We start from the raw sequence: 14,618 nt of genomic DNA, 5'->3' as shown, positions 1-14,618 counted from the left end.
CAGCGCTGCCTGGATCAGCCTGGAAAAGGCTCACAAAGCCCTGTCCAAGCCAACGCCCCCTGGACCAATGCAGGCCAGGCTCACAGAGCACTGTCGAAGCCAGTACTGCCTGGACCAACCAGGGACAGGCTTACAAAGTCCTGTCCAAGCCATCACTGCCTTGATGGGCCTGGGCCAGCCTCACAGAGCCCTGTCTAAGTCCGCTCCTCCTAGACCTTCCCGGGCCAGCCTAAGAGAGCCCCGTAAATGCCAGGGCGACTTGGACCAGCCCTGGGACAGCTTTTTGAGCCCTGTCCAAGCCAGCGCTTCCTGGAACCATGAGGGCCAGACTTAAAGATTCCTATCTAAGCCAGCTCTTCCTAGAATGGGCCGGGCCAGCCTCACAGAGTCTTGTTCAAGCCAGCTACTCCTCGGTCTGACCAGGCCAGCCTCACAAGCCCTGTCCAAGCCTGGATCAGCCTGCACCAGACTCACAGAGTCCTGTCCAAGCCAACTCCTCCTGGAACGGACTTGGCCACCCTCACAGAGACCTGTCCAAGCCAGAGCCATGTGTACAGGACTGTGCTAGGCTCACAGAGCCCTTTCCAAGACAGCTCCTCCAAGACTGGCCAGGTCCAGCCTCACGGAGCCTTGTCCAAGCCAGCAAGACGTGGACCGGCCCCGGCCAGGCTAACAGACTCCTGTCCAAGCCAGCGCCCCCTGGAAGGGCCCATTGCTGGCTCACAAGTCCTGTCCAAGCCAGCGCAACTGGACCAGACCGGGCCAGCCTCACAGAGGCCTGTCAAAGTCAGCTCTGCCTGAAGCAGCCCAGGACAGTCTCAGAGAGTCCGGTCCAAGCCAGCGCCATCTTGACAGACCCGGGACAGCCTCACAGAGCCCTGTCCAAGCCAGCGTCACCTGGACTGGACCTGGGCAGCCTAACAAGCCCTGTCCAAGCCAGTGCCACCTGGATCAGCCTGCACCAGACTCACAGAGTCCTATCCAGGCCAGCACCACCTGGACTGGACCAGGCCAAGCTCACAGAGCACTGTCCAATCCAGCTCCTCCTGGACTGGCTGTGGCCAGTCTCACAGAGCCCTGTCCAAGCCAGCTCCTCCTGGACTAACCCGGGGCCAGCTGCACAAGCCCTGTCCAAGCCAGTACCACTTGGACCAACGCGGGCCAGGTTCACAGAACCTTGTCCAAGACTTATACGCCTGGTCTTGCCCGAGCCAGGCTAACAGTGTCCTGTCCAAGACAGTGCCACCTGGATCAGCCAGGCCACCATCACAGAGCCCTGTCCAAGCCAGGTACTCCTAGACTGGAATGGACCTGCCTCACAGAGGCTTGTTTAAGCCAGCTCCTCCTGGACCGGTCCGGGCCAGTCTAACAGGGTCCTGTCCAAGCTAGCGTCAACTGGACCAGACTGCACCAGCCTCACAGAGCCCTGTCCAGGCCAGCACTGCCTGGACCGGCGCAGGCCAGGGTCACAGAGCCCTGTCCAAACCAGGGCCACCTGGAGCAGCCCAGGGACAGCCTTTTGAGCCCTGTCCAAGCCAGCGCTGCCTGGACTGTACAAGGCCAAGATCACAGAGCCCTGTCTAAGCCAGCTCCTCCTGGACCCGACAAGGCCAGTCTCAGAGAGCCCTGTCCAAGCCAGCTCCACCTAGACCAGCCCAAGGCCTGCCTCACAAGCCCTGTCTAAAACAGCAATGCTTGGACTGGCACGGGCCAGGTTCACAGAACCCTGTTCAAGACAGCACTGCCTGTTCTGGACCGGGCCATGCTAACAGAGTCCTGTCAAAGCCAGTGCCAACTGGACCAGCCTGGGCCGGCCTCACAGAACCTTGTCCCAGCCATCTCCTCCTGGACCAGACGTAGCCAGCCTCACAGAGACCTGTGCAAGCCAGCGCCATATGGACTGGCCTGTGCCAGGCTCACAGAGCCCTATCCAAGACAGCTCCTCCAAGACTGGCTCGGTCCAGCCTCACAAAGCCTTGTCTAAGTCAGTAAGACCTCTACCGGCCCCGGCCAGACTAACAGAGTCCTGTTCAAGCCAGCGCACCCTGCAAGGGCCCATTGCAGGCTCACAAAGTCCTGTCCAAGCCAGCGCCTCCTGGACAGAATTGGCCCAGCCTCACAGAGGCCTGTCAAAGTCAGCTCCGCCTGAAGCGTCCCACAACAGGCTCAGAGAGTCTGGTACAAGCCAGCGCCATCTGGACAGACCCAGGCCAGCCTCACAGAGCCCTGTCAAACCCAGCGCCGCCTGGAAGACCAGACCTCGGTGCCTAACAGAGCCCTGTCTAAGCCAGTGCCACCAGGACCGGCCTGCACCAGCCTCACAGAGCTCTGTCTAAGCCAGTGCTGCCTGGATCAGCCCTGACCAGGCTCACAGAGCCCTGTCCAAGCCAATGCCACCTGGACCGATGCAGGCCAGGCTCACAGAGTGCTGTCCAAGCCAGTACTGCCTGGACCAGCGGGAGACAGGCTCCTCACAACCTCTTGTCCAAGCCATCACTGCCTTGATGGGCCCGGGCCAGCCTCACAGAGCCCTGTCCAAGCCAGCTCCTCCTAGACCTGCCTGGGCCAGCCTCAAAGAGCCCTGTCCAAGCCAGGGCGACCTGGACCAGCCCAGGGACAGCTTTTTGAGTCCTGTCCAAGCCAGTGACCCCTGGAATGATGAGGGCCAGAGTCAAAGATCCCTGTCTAAGCCATCTCTTCGTAGACTGGGCCAGGCCAGCCTCACAGAGTCTTGTTCAAGCCAATTGCTCCTCAGTCTCACCAGGCCAGCCTCACAAGCCCTGTCCAAGCCAGTGCCACCTGGATCAGCCTGTACCAGACTCACAGAGTTCTGTCCAAGCCAGCACCGCCTGGACCGGACCAGGCCAACCTCACAGAGCACTGTCCAAGCCAACTCCTCCTGGACTGGCTGTGGCCAGCCTCACAGAACACTGTCTAAGCCAATGCCACCTGGATCAGACCGGGCCAGCCTCACAGAGCCCTGTCTAAGCCAGCTGCTCCTGGACTAACCCCGGGCCAGCTGCACAAGCCCTGTCCAAGCCAGTGCCACTTGGACTGACGCGGGCCAGGTTCACAGAACCCTGTTCAAGACAGCACCGCCTGGTCCTGCCCGGGCCAGGCTAACAGTTGCCTGTCCAAGCTAGTGTCACCTGGATTGAAGGGCCACCATCACAGAGCCCTGTCCATGACAGCTCCTTCTATACTGGAATGGACCTGCCTCACAGAAGCTTGTCTCAGCCAGCTCCTCCTGGACCGGAAGGGGCCAGTCTAACAGGGCCCTGTCGAAGCCAGCTCTGTCATGACTGGCCTGGGCCAGGCTCACAGAATCCTTTACAAGCCAGGGCCACCTGGACCGGCCCAGGCCAGCCTCAGAGAGTCCTGTCAAAGCCAGCTCCTCCTGGACCTGACCTGGCCAGCCTCACAGAGCCCTGTCCAATCCAGCTCCACCAGGATTCGCCTGCACCCACCTCACAGAACCCTGTCCAAATCAGTGCTGCCTGGACTGGCCCGGGCCAGGCTCACAGAGCCCTGTCTAACCCAGGGTCAACAGAACCATACTGGACCAGACTCATCGAGCCCTGTCTAAGCCAGGGCCGCCTGGACCAGCCTGGGCACAGCCTTTCCAGCCCTGTCCAAGTCAGTGTCTCCTGGACCAATGGGGACCAGCCTCAAAGAGTCCTGTCCAAGCCAACTCCTCCTAAATTGGGCCGGGCAAGCCGCACAGAATCTTGTCGAAGCAGCTGCTCCTGGACCAGACCGGGCCAGCCTCACAGAGCCCTGTCAAACCAGCTCCTCCTGGACCAGCTTGAGGACAGCTCTTTGAGCCCTGTGCAAGCCAGTGCCGCCAGGAACGATGAGGGCCAGACTCAAAGATCCCTGTCCAAGCCAGCTCCTCCTAGACTGGGCCGGGCTAGCCTCACAGAGTTTTGTTCAAGCCAGCTGCTCCTGGGTCGGACCAGGCCAGCGTCACAAGCCCTGTCCAAGCCAGTGTCACCTGGACCAGCCTGCACCAGACTCACAGAGCCCTGTCCAAGATAGCTCCTCCCAGGCTGGAAGAGACCAACCTTACAGAGACTTGTTCAAGCGATCTTCTCCTGGACCGGACCGGGCCAGAGTAACAGGGCCCTGTCCAAAGCAGCCCCATCTGGATTGGCCTTGGCCAGGCTCACAGAGTCCTGTCCAAGCCAGGGCCACCTGGACCGGCCCGGGCCAGCGTCACAGGGCCTTTTCCAAGCTAGCTCCTCCTGGACCGGACCGGGCCAGCCTCACAGAGCTCTGTCCAAGCCCGCGCCAAATGGACCAGACTGCACCAGGCTCAGAGAGCCCTGTCGAAGCCAGCTCTGCCTGAAGTGGCCCAGGCCAGGCTCAGAGATTCCTGTGCAAGCCAGGGTCACCTGGACATTCCAGGCTAGCCTTACAGAGCCCTGTCAAAGCCAACGCCGCCTGGACCAGACCTAGGCAGCCTAACAGAGCCCTGTCCAAGCCAGTGCCACCAGGACCGACCAGCACCAGCCTCACAGAGCCCTGACCAAGGCAGCATTGCCTGGATCAACCTGGATCAGCTCACAGTGCCCTGTCCAAGCCAACACCGCCTGGACCGATACAGGCCAGGCTCACAGAGGGCTGTCAAAGCTGTTCATGCCTGGACCGGCAGAGGACAGGCTCACAAAGTCCTGTCCAAGCCATCACCACCTTGATCGGCCTGGGTCAGTCTCACAGAGCCCTGTCCATGCCAGCTCCTCCTAGACTGACCTGGGCCAGCCTCACAGAGCCCTGTCCAAGCCAGCTCCTCCTAGACTGGAACGAACCTGCCTCACAAGAGACTTGTCTAAGCCAGCTCCTCCTGGACCTGACCAGGCCAGTCTAACAGGGCCCTGTCCAAGCCAGCCCCATCTGGACTGGCTCGGGCCAGGCTCACAGAGTCCTGTACAAGCCATGGCCACCTGGACTGGCCTGGGCCAGCCTCACAGAGCCCTGTAAAAGTCAGCGCTGCCTGGACCGATGAGGGCCAGCCACAAAGAGCCCTGTCCAAGCCAGCTCCTCCTAGACTGGGCATGGGCCAGCCTCACTGAGTCTTGTCTAAGCCAGCTGCTCCTGGACCAGACTGGGCCAGCCTCACAGAGTACTGTCCAAGCTAACTCTTCCTGGACCAGCACAGGCCAGGCTCACTGAGCCCTATCCAAGCCAGGGCCACCTGGATCAGCCTGGGCACAGACTTTTGAGCCCTGTCCAAGCCAGCATCGCCTGGACCAATGGGGACCAGCCGCAAAGAGCCCTGTCTAAGCCAGCTCCTCCTAGACTGGCTGGGTCCAGCCTTACAGAGCCTTGTCCTAGCCAGCTCCTCTTGGACCGGATCAGACCAGCCTCACAGAGACCCGTCCAAGCCAGCGCCACGTGGACTGGCCTGTGCCAGGCTCACAGAACCCTGTCCAAGCCAGCTCCTCCAAGACTGGCCTGGTCCTGCCTCCCAGAGCCTTGTCCAAGGCAGCTCCTCCTAGACTGGCCCGGTAAAGCCTCACAGAGCCTTGTCCAAGCCAGTGTGACCTGGACAGGCCCGTTGCTGGCTCTCAAAATCCTGTCCAAGCCAGTGCCACCTGGACCGGCCCAGGCCAGCCTCACAGAGTCCTGTCCAAGGCAGTGCTACCTGGACCGGACCGGGCCAGCTTCAAAGAGCCCTGTCCAAGTCAGCTCCGCCTGAAGCGTCACATGACAGGCTCAGAGAGTCCTGTCCAAGCCAGCTCCACCTGGACAGGCCCGTGCCAGCCTCACAGAGCCCTGTCCAAGCCAGCGCCACCAGGACCGGCCTGCATCAGCCTCACAGAACCCTGTCCAAGTCAGCGCTACCTGGACCGGCCCGGGCCAGGCTCACAGAGCCCTGTCTAAGCCAGCATCAATAGAACCATGCTGGGCCAGACTCACTTGCCCTGTCCAAGCCAGGGCCGCCTGGACCAGCCTGGGGACAGCCATTCCAGCCCTGTCCAAGCCAGCGTCGCCTGGACCGATGGGGGCCAGCCTCAAAGAGCCCTGTACAAGCCAGCTCCTCCTAAACTGGGCCGGGCCAGCCTCACAGAATCTTGTCCAAGCCAGCTGCTCCTCGACCTGACCAGGTCAGCCTCAGAAGCCTTGTCAAAGCCAGTGCCACCTGGACCAGCCTGCACCAGACTCACAGCTCCACCTGAAGTGGCCCAGGCCAGGGTCAGACTCCTGTCTAATTCAGCACTGCCTGGACAGGCCCGGGCCAGCATCACAGAGCCCTGTCCAAGTCAGCTCCTCCTGTACCGGACCGGGGCAGCCTAACAGAACCCTGTCCAAACCAGCTCGGGCCCGGGCCAACCTCACAGAGTCTTGTCCAAACCAGCTGCTCCTGGACCAGACCAGGCCAGCGTCACAGAACTCTGTCCAAGGCAGCTCCTCCTGGACCAGCCTGGGGACAGCTTTTTGAGCCCTGTCCAAGCCAGCGCTGCCTGGAACGATGAGGGCCAGACTCAAAGATCCCTGTCCAAGCCAGCTCCTCCTAGACTGGGCCGGGCTAGCCTCACAGAGTCTTGTTCAAGCCAGCTGCACCTCGATCTGACCAGACCAGCGTCACAAGCCCTGTCCAAGCCAGTGCCACCTGGATCACCCTGCACCAGACTCACAGAGCCCTGTCCAAGATAGCTCCTCCCAGACTGGAAGAGACCAACCTTACAGAGACTTGTTTAAGCGATCTTCTCCTGGACCGGACCGGGCCAGCCTAAAAGGGCCCTGTCCAAGGCAACCCCATCTGGATTGGCCTTGGCCAGGCTCACAGAGTCCTGTCCAAGCCAGGGCCACCGGGACATGCCTGGGCTAGCCTCACAGAGCCCTGTCCAAGCCAGCTCCTCCTGGTCCAGACCAGAGCAGCCTAACAGAGCCCTGTCGAAGCCAGTGCCAACTGGCCCAACCTGCACCAGCCTCACAGAGCACTGTCCAAGCCAGCGCCACCTGGACAGGCCCGGGCCAGCCTCACAGATCCCTGTCCAAGCCAATGCTGTCTGGACCAGACCTGGGCAGCCTAACAGAGCCCTGTCCAAGCCAGTGCCACCAGGACCAGCCTGCATCAGCCTCACAGAGCCCTGTCCAAGGCAGCATTGCCTGGATCAACCCGGATCAGCTCACAGTGCCCTGTCCAAGCCAACACCGCCTGGACCGATCCAGGCCAGGCTCACAGAGCACTATCCAAGCCATTCCTGCCTGGACCGGCAGGGGACAGGCTCACAAAGTCCTGTCCAAGTCATCACCACCTTGATCGGCCTGGGTCAGTCTCACAGAGCCCTGTCCATGCCAGCTCCTCCTAGACTGACCCGGGCCAGCCTCACAGAGCCCTGTCCAAGCCAGCTCCTCGTGGACTGGCACAGACCAGGCTCACAGCGCCCTGTCCAAGCCAGCACCACCTGGATCGGCCAGGTCACCATCACTGAGTTCTGTCCAAGCCAGCTCATCCTAGACTGGAACGGACCTGCCTCACAGAGACGTGTCTAAGATAGCTCCTCCTGGACCGGACTGGGCCAGTCTAACAGGGTCCTGTCCAAGCCAGTCCCATCTGGACTGGCCTGGGCCAGGTTCCCAGAGTCCTGTACAAGCCAGGGCCACTTGGACTGGCCTGGGCCAGCCTCAGAGAGCCCTGTCCAAGCCAGCGCCACCAGGACCGGCCTGCACCAGCCTCACTGAGCCCTGTAAAATTCAGTGCTGCCTGGACCGATGAGGGCCACCACAAAGAGCCCTGTCCAAGCCAGCAGCTCCTCAACCTGACCAGGCCAGCCTCAGAAGCCTTGTCCAAGCCAGTGCCACGTGAACCAGCCTGCACCAGACTCACAGAGCCTTGTCCAAGACAGTGCTACGTGGACAGGCCCGTTGCTGGCTCACAAAATCCTGTCCAGTCCAGCGCTGCCTGGACCTGCCCAGGCCAGCCTCACAGAGTCCTGTCCAAGGCAGCACCACCTGGACCTGACCGGGCCAGCCTCAAAGAGCCTGGTCCAAGCCAGGGCCACCTGGACCAAACCTGGGCAGCCTAACAGAGCCCTGTCCAAACCAGTGCCACCAGGACCGGCCTGCACCAGCCTCACAGAGCCATGTCCAAGACAGTGCTACCTGGACCAGCAGGGGCCAGGCTCACAGAGCGCTGTCCAAGCCAGTACTGCCTGGTCTGGTGTGGGCCAGGCTCACAAAGTCCTGTCCAAGTTAGCACCATCTGTACGGGCCCCGGCAGGCTCACAAAGTCCTGTCTAAGCCAGCACCGCCTTGATCAGCCTGGACCAGCCTCACAGAGCCCTGTCCAAGCCAGCTCCTCATAGACTGGCCCAGGCCAACCTTACAGCGTCTCGTCCAAGCCAGCTGCTCCTTGACCGGACCGAGCCAGTCTCACAGAACCATGTCCAAGCCAGTTCCTCCTGGACCGGTGCTGGCCAGGCTCACAGAACCCTGTTCAGGCCAGCGCTGCCTGGACCAGCTCCTTCCAGGCTCACAGAGCCATGTCCAAACCAGCGCTGCCTGGACCAGCTCCTGCCAGGCTCACAAAGTTCTGTCCAAGCCAACACCGCCTGGACCGGCCCAGGGCTGGCTCACAAAGTCCTGTCAAAGCCAGCGCCACCTGGAATGGACCAGGCCAGCCTCACAGAGCCCAGTGCCAACTGGACCAGACTGCACCAGCCTCACAGAGCCCTGTTCATGCCAGTACTGCCTGTACCAGTGTGGGACAGCCTCTCAAAATCCTGTCCAAGCCAGCACCACCTGACCAGCCTGTGCCAGCCTCACAGAGCCCTGTCTAAGCCATCTCCTAGACTGGCCTGGGCCAACCTCACAGAGTCTTGTCCAAGCCAGCTGCTCCTGGACTGGTGCAGGCCAGGCTCACCAAGCCTTTTCCAAGCCAGCGCCACCTTGACTGTCCCGGGCCAGACTCAGAGCCCTGTCCAAGCCAGCACTGCCTGGACAGGTGCAGTCCAGGCTCACAGAGCCCTGTCCAAGCCAGTGTTGCCTGAAACAGCTCGGGGACAGCCTCTTGAACCCTGTCCAAGCCAGTGCCACCTGTACCGATGCAGACCAGCCTCAAAGAGCCCTGTCCAAGCCAGCTCCTCCTAGACTGGGCTGGGCCAGGCTCACAGAGCCCTGTCCAAGCCAGCACCACTTGGACCAACGTGGGCCAGGTTCACAGAACCCTGTTCAAGACATCACCGCCTGTTCCGGACCGGGCTAGGCTAACAGAGTCCTGTCAAAGCCAGCGCCAACTGGACCAGCCCGGGCCAGCCTCACAGATCCCTGCCGAAGATAGCTCCTCCTAGACTGGCCCAGTCCAGCATCACAGAGCCTTGTCCCAGCCAGCTGCTCCTGGACTGGACCTGGCCAGCCTCACAGAGACCTGTGCAAGCCAGCGCCATGTGGACTGGCCTGTGCCAGGCTCATAGAGCCCTGTCCAAGCCAGCTCCTCCAAGACTGGTCTGGTCCAGCCTCACAGAGCCTTGTCTAAGCCAGTAAGACCTGGACCGGCCCAGGTGAGACTAACAGAGTCCTGTTCAAGCCAGCGCACCCTGGAAGGGCCCATTGCTGGCTCACAAAGTCCTGTCCAAGCCAGCGCCACCTGGACCAGACTGGCCCAGCCTCACAGAGGCCTGTCAAAGTCAGCTCCGCCTGAAGCGGCCCAGGACAGGCTCAGAGAGTCTGGTCCAAGCCAGCGCCATCTGGACAGACCCGGGCCAGCCTCACAGAGCCCTGTCCTAGGCAGCCCCGTCTGGACTGGCCTGGGCCAGGCTTACAGCGTCCTGTACAAGCCAGGGCCACCTGGACTGCCCTGGGCCAGTCTCAGAGAGCCCTGTCCAAGCCAGCTCCTCCTGGACCGGACCTGGCCAGCGTCACAGAGTTCTGTCCAAGCCAGCACTGCCTGGATCGGCGCGGCCAGGTTCACAGAACCCTGGCCAAGCCAGCAACCCCTGGTCCCGCCCGAGCCAGGCTAACAGAGCCCTGTCCAAGCCAACTCTTCTTCGACTGGCCTGTGCCAGGCTCACAGAGCCCTGTCCAAGCAAGCGCCACCTGGACTGGACCAGGCCAACCTCACAGAGCCCTGTCCAAGCCAGCTCCTCCTGGACCAGCCCAGGCCAGCTTCACAAGCCCTGTCTAAGCCAGCTCCTCCTGGACCGGACCAGACCAGCCTCACAGAGCCCTATCCAAGCCAGCGCCACCTGGACCAGCCTGCACCAGACTCACAGAGCCCTGTCCACGCCAGCGCCGCCTGGACCAGCGTGGGCCAGGCTCACAAAGTCCTGTCCAAGCCAGCACCGCCTGGACTGGCCCAGGCCAGGCTCACAGAGTCCTGTCCGAGCCTGCTGCACCTGGACTTGACCAGGCCAGCCTCACAGAGCCCTTTTTACCCTCTCCATACTGTTCACTCTGTTCACCCTGCCTACAGTATCTGTCCCACCCTACCTGTCCACCCTGTCCACACTGTCCACACTGCCCACCATATCCACCTTGTCCACACTGTCCACCCTGTCCACACTGTCCACACTGTCCACCATATCCACCCTGTACACACTGTCCACCCTGTCCACACTGTCCACCATATCCACCCTGTCCACATTGTCCCCCCGTCCACTCTGCCCACCCTGTCTGTAATGCCCAACCTGTCTGTACTGCCTACCCTGCCTGCACTGTCCACCCTGTCCACACTGCCTGCCCTGTCCACGCTGTCCACCCTGCCCTACCTGCCTGCCCTGCCCACCCTGTCCATACCCCACCCTGTCCATACCCTACCCTGTCCACCCTGCCCACACTATCCACCCTGTGCACACTAGCCACCCTGCCCTCCCTGCCTGCCCTGCCCACCCTGTCCATACACCACACTGTCCACACCCCACCCTGTCTACCCAGCCTGCCCTGCCATCAAACATCAAAGACTCCTCTTGGCCTTCTTCTGTGTGGACCCTGCTCTCATTCACAGTAATCGCTCATCTCAGCCATACAACCAAAGCATGCTTATGTGTGTTGGGGGTGGGGGAATAAAAGATTTTCTATCAATTTTCTTCTAGGTACTGAAAACTTTGGCATTTGAACTTGGGGCTTCAGGCTTGCTAGGCTGGCACTCTACCAGTTGGACCACACCTCCAGGCCTGTCTTTTGCTGCTTATTTTCATTTTTTAAAATTTTTTTGTTGGTTGTGAGGCTTGAACTCTGGGCCTGAGCACTGTCCCTCAGCTCTTCAGCTCAAGACTAGCACTCTACCACTTGAGCTACAGAGCCACTTCCAATTTTCTGGTAGTTTATTGGAGATAAGGGTTTCACAGACTTTCCTGCCTGGGTTGGCTTTGAACGGCAATCCTCAAATCTCAGCCTCCTGAGTAGCTAGGATTACAGGTGTGAGCCACTGGCGGCCCCCAGTTTATTATTATTATTTTCTTTGTTGGTTGTGGGGATTGAACTCTGGGCCTGGGCGCTGCCCCTCAGCTCTTCAGCTCAAGGCTAGCACTCTATGACTTGCGCTATAGTGCCACTTCCATTTTTCTGGTGGTTTATTGGAGATAAGAATCTCACAGCCTTACCTGCTGGGGCTGGTTTTGAACCGTGGTCCTCAGATCTCAGCCTCCTGAGTAGCTGGGATTACAGGTGTGAGCCACTAGTACCTGGCTTGCTGCTTATTTTTGAAATAAGGTCTTGGCTAGTGACAGCTGTAAGTCACCAGAGCCCAGCATAACTTTTTGTTATTCCCTGTTTCTATTGCAAATAAATGGTTGATCATTTTTATTCATATATTCTGAATATCTTCATTGTTTATAAGTGCTTCCCAAATGATTGCTTTAATATCTTTATAGCCTGCTGAATCCACATTGTACTGCTAAACATTCATTTACCTTCCTTTTTCTCAAGCGTGTGAGGAGTATTGGAAAGCGCTCTGAGAAGTCGAGGTTTGCATGTGATTTTAATTATTTCCTCAGTCAAGTCCTTGCAGGTGATCTAGTTGTGGAGGTGCATTTTCAGGGCTATGTTGCTAGGTGCTCACAAGGCCCAGGAAGATCAGGCTCACCTGTCTTCTCCTTGAGCCTAAGCCATGCACTGCACTGGGCTGATCTGGCCCTGCGGGCCACAGGGCTGTGCAGGCAGACCTCCAGAGGAGGCAGTAAGGTAAGGGACAAACCAGTTGTTTTGCTCAAGGTTTAAGTCCTGGTGGTGGGGAGGACATGGGGGAGCAGAGCCTCCCCCACACCAGGGAGGAAGGGGAGAGGGAGGAAGGGAGCACGCTGTGGGGAGGGAGGGAGAGAAGGAGGGAGAATGCTGTGGGGAGGGAGGAGGAGGGAGGGAGAATGCTGTAGGGAGGGAGGGAGCGTGCTGTGTTGCTGTCCACTTATCCACCCACATTCGGGGCAGTGCCCTCACATAGCCAAATCCTCCTTTGCTGCCCCATGGCTGGGCCTCACACATCTCCTTGCTCCTCTCAGTTCAACCAAGCCCATCTGCAGCATGAACCATGCCAAGGTAGGAATACCATGCATATTTTAAAATCTGCCAAATCAGTCATGAAAAAAGGGGGTGGAAGCATTTGTTCCTTTGATTACAAGCAAAGTTCAACATGTGTTTCCTGCCTGTCTCTGAGAGCTCTCTTTTTCTGAGCCACTTCATTCCATCTATTATTGTGCATTATTCTTTTTAATAAACAGTTCCATTCTCTGCACTGTTATAAAAGACCCTGCCCCCCAATCTCTTTGTAAAAAAATGTTCTGTTTTCAGATCCCCCTTAATTAAAGAAGAGAGCTCAGAAGCAGGAGATAAATCAGCATGGGCCACAGAGGCAAGCTCCCTTGGTCCATGGGAGCTGGGCAGTGGGCAGTTGGGAGTCTCTGAGGAGAGGGCAGCCTGAGCAGCCCCCAAACAAACCCCCCCACTTGCCTGCCTGCCACCATCCCCACTGAGATCTGGAGGATCGAGATTACAAACCAATGGGACTTTCTCCAAGACTGAGCAACTTGTGCACAAAGACAGGATGCATGTGGAGAATGAAGGAGATGACCCCCTCTGCCCCCCCAAGCAAGAGAGCATGGTGAAGAGCACATGGCTACAGTGTGCCTCACCAACAAGGAGCAGGAGGCCGGAGCAAGGGGCCTTGCTCAGGGAGGCGACGTGGGAGCTGTGGTTTCGCTGCATCTTCTAGAAGATTCTGCATTGGAAATGTATCCTTCCAAGTCCTGCTCACCTCCCCAGAGGAGGGCTGTGGGAGGTGAGAGGCAGTGACTATTGATTGACTGATTTGGGGGTGGGACCTGGACTGCATTCCAGGCCCCCACTCTTACTGCCACCCAAGCCACACCCCTAACTCTCTTTGTGCCTTTAATTATCTCTCAGAGAGGTTCTTGCATTTTAAGGCTTGACCAGCCTTGGACCCTGATCTTCCTACCTCCACCTCCCACATAGCTAGGATTACAGACACTACACCCAACTTGTTGGCTAAGATAGGATCATGTTCATTTCCCCCCCCCAGGTTTTCCTCAAATCACTATCTTTCTCCACAGAATGTAGGTGTGTGTGTGTGTGTGTGGGTGTGTGGGTGTGTGTGTGTACGTGTACTGGTCCTGGATCTTGAATTCAGGGTCTGATCACTGTCCCTGAGCTGTTTTTTTGCTAGTGCCCTACTGCTTGAGCCACAGCTTTGCTCCTGGAGTTTTGGTGGTTAACTGGCGATAAGCATATTGTTGACTATCCTGACCAGGATGGCTTTGAACTGTGATCCTCACATCCCAGCCTCTTCAGTAGCTGACTTAAAAATTTACTATTCTCCTTCCATGGCCTCCTGAGGACTGAAACTACAGGTATGTACCACCATACTTGACAACCAGAGGCTCTATCAGAAGCAGAGTTCTGAGTTAGCACAGTACCCCTGTCTCTCCATTTGATACCTGTGCCATGCCTGGATGACACAGGAAACACCAGCGCTGTGTTCTTGACATTCCACAACTCTAGGAAAAATCTAGAAAATCAGAGTTCAATGTTTTATAAATTACATGGTCTTGGTAATAGCTAAGACAACCCCAGTTGCTGACATCTCATTTAATCTGATGGTCATCTGACCATGATTGAATCAGAAAAGATTTTGCTCCAAGGGCTGCACTAAAAATTTCTTTTCTTTTTTTTTTTTGGTCAGTTGAGGGGCTTGAACTCAGGGCCTGTGTTATCCCTGAACTCTTTTTGTTCAAAGCTAGTGCTCTACCACTTGAGCCATAGCACCATTTCTGGTTTTCTGGTGGTTTATTAGAGATAAGAGTCTCATGGATTTTCCTACCTAGGCTGGCTTTGAACCTTGATCCTCCGATCTCAGCCCCTTGAGTAGCTAGGATTACAGGCATGAGCCACTAGCACCTAGCTAACACTGGCTATTTTGATGTGACAAAAGCTCATCTTAAGGCATTCTGATGTGTTTATTAATTAGTCATTATTGACTGGACATCCCGCAGTCATCCAAATAAACCTAGTTGAATTAATGAGGCCCTTAATAATACACAGGCTCCTGGTGCTAATTATTATTTCTTCTGGTTTAGCAAATTCATTGTGAATATCAATAGCTGTATTAATCATGCCAAGAATCAATATTTGCATGGGAGCTGAGCCGCTGGATCTCAGAGAAA

General features: G+C 58.1%; 1 pseudogene; it reads right to left on the bottom strand.

Annotated features, from left to right (window-relative positions):
- Positions 1 to 10,571, bottom strand: part of LOC105996835 — a 66,865-nt pseudogene extending 56,294 nt beyond the window's left edge.
- Positions 10,572 to 14,618: the final 4,047 nt, after the last annotated feature.

Source organism: Dipodomys ordii, unplaced genomic scaffold (assembly GCF_000151885.1).
Source record: "Dipodomys ordii isolate 6190 unplaced genomic scaffold, Dord_2.0 Scaffold137, whole genome shotgun sequence".
Lineage (NCBI taxonomy): Eukaryota > Metazoa > Chordata > Mammalia > Rodentia > Heteromyidae > Dipodomys > Dipodomys ordii.
Note: the sequence above shows the minus strand (reverse complement) of the source record. Positions and strands in the feature narration are given on the sequence as shown.